This window comes from Mesitornis unicolor, unplaced genomic scaffold (genome assembly GCF_000695765.1).
Source record: "Mesitornis unicolor isolate BGI_N332 unplaced genomic scaffold, ASM69576v1 scaffold3138, whole genome shotgun sequence".
NCBI lineage: Eukaryota > Metazoa > Chordata > Aves > Mesitornithiformes > Mesitornithidae > Mesitornis > Mesitornis unicolor.
The window spans coordinates 96,590-98,877 of NW_010200999.1; the positions used below are offsets into that span (position 1 = coordinate 96,590).

Here is a 2,288-nt window from a genome sequence, read left to right on the forward strand (position 1 = left end):
AGAACAAGCAGGAAAAATTCCCCTTCCACGATTTCAGCAAGGCTACAAACACTCGGGGAAATTCAGCTGGCTCATGGACATCGCTGGGACCATCCCCACATGCCTGCCTTTCCTGCTGGCATCTTGTCAGCCCTCTCTACTTTCTCCAGCTGGCTGACACCCACTGGTCATAGCAAAGGACCCTCAAGCACACTCTGATGCTCAGCAGGACCCATCCGATGCCCTGGTCTGACACCAAGCAGCCGTGGGAGCCATGGGCCTGGACCTGCTGCAAGCCCCATGCAGGGCTGGCTCCACATAACCCCCAATTAGGACTCCAGCAAACAAACTTCAACTCAACAGGCTGCCTCCTCCTCCTCTGCCCTGCCAGAGCCCAGCAGACACCATTCACTCATCGCACCGTGCCCACAAGGGGTGACCAATGACCTCCAACGCTGTCCTGGTCCTGCAGCACCGCCACCATCCACACACCCAGAGGACAGAAAAGCAGAGTTTCTGCTCATACTCACAGTTTTGAAGTCCTCATGGTTGCACTCTTGCCCTTTGAATTTGCAGTACAGCATCATATCCTTCAGGTCGTGGCCAACCCGTGCCAGGAACTCCTGCATGTTGAAAACTTTTGGTTTATACTGCTTGAAGTTGGCCTTTTCCTGGAGGATGGCTAAGACTGCCGGGTCAGCCAGGTGAGGGTTGGGGATCTGCAGGTTGACATCCAGCAGAGCCAGGAGCTCCCCGGCGTGGTACAGGTCATTGGTGGTGAGCCGGGAAAAGCGAAACTCGTTGAGGTTACAGATGGTGACAGCGGGGAAGACCAGGCTGTTTGCCACGACCTCGTCCACTTTGGTCACGTGCTGGTAGGAGAAGTAGAAAGCCACCCGGTCTGAACTCTCAACCAGGAGAAGACCCAGTGAGCCCACAAAGGCCAAGGTCCAGAGCAGGCGCCGGATGGTCACCGGCCCGTAGACAAAAACGTGACGGATCCCGTGGAGCGTGGAGGTGTTGGCAAAAATCTGGATGCTGGAAGGCTGCAGGCTGCCCATGCTGCCCTCGCTGGTGCTGTCCTTCAGATCCATCAGGGACAGTTAGTTAAATCCTGGCACTGCTTTTTGGGTCAGTCTGTAGCTGGAACTGGGATCCGGATCTCTCCCCTCCCCTCTCCAAAGTAATTAAACCCTTTTAGGGGTGGGAGCGAGAAGGAGAGTCTGAGGCCAGCTGCTGCGAGTTTATCCCACCAGCTCAGCCGTAGCTTCGTAGGGGTAAATATTTATATAAAATCCATTCAAACTCTCGCTCTTGATTTCCTCGGCGCGATAAGAAGGGCTGGTTTTATTTAGGGAGACACCAAGGTGATGTGGAAGAGATGTGGGTGGGCAGCGAAAGCTGAGCCAATGGAAATGAAGTCCTCCCCCTACACACACACACATGCACACACACGCGCGCCGAAGGGAGAGGAGATTAAGCGAGAGAGCGAGCTTAAAACAAGTGGAGGCAGCTCGCAGGCTGTTAACTAGTGCGGAAAGCCCAAGGATGCTGCTTCCCGGAGCCGAGGTCTCGCAGAGCAGCGGGGTTTCAGACCGATCGGGTGATGCTCTCCGTGCTCCGGGGATGTGAGCTGCTGGATTCAGGCATCTCCTCCTCTTCCCTCCCCTCCATTTTGGGCAGGGCTCCAAGCAACGCCACCCCAAAAACTCACCCTGCGCTGCCGGTGTTGTTTCTCAGGGAAAGGTGGGCAGCTAATTCGGCAGGAGAAGTACGAGAGGAAAAGGGGGAGGGAAAGGGAAAGGCTTACAAAAAAAAAAGGGGAGGAAAAAATGCTGCTCAGTTCCATGCACAGGCATACACCGAGCAGGGGAGAAAGCGATAGCATGGAGCCTCTGCTCTGTCACGCAGCCGCTCAGAGCAAAAACCAGACAGGGCAGGACTCGGTGGGGAGAGGCAGCGGGAGGAGAGGGGCTGCAGCATCGCTCATCTCTCCTCTCCCTGTCTCCGAGCTTCCCTTCGCTCCAGGACTCTCGACAGGGCGAAGCGCTGGGAGCCGTGAGTCACACATCGATCTGGAGCCCGGGGGAGGACAGGGAGAGGGGGCAGCGGTCGGAGACCCCCGGCTCCTGCCTGGGGGTGAGTCCGCAAGCGGCCGTGCCCCAGGGTCCTGGAGCGCTGCACCACGCAGCGCCTGTAGCCCCCGGGATCAGCCGGCGGAGGACTCGGAAAACTTGCGGCCAGCAAGGGCTCCAGATGTTTTGTCTGCCGCTGAAAGGCAGCTGTGATGGATGTGTCTGGGGAAGATG

At 57.3% G+C, this 2,288-nt stretch overlaps 1 pseudogene; it reads right to left on the reverse strand.

The window, feature by feature from the left end:
• Positions 1–509: 509 nt before the first annotated feature.
• On the reverse strand, positions 510–1,243 carry LOC104544910 (annotated as a pseudogene).
• Positions 1,244–2,288: the final 1,045 nt, after the last annotated feature.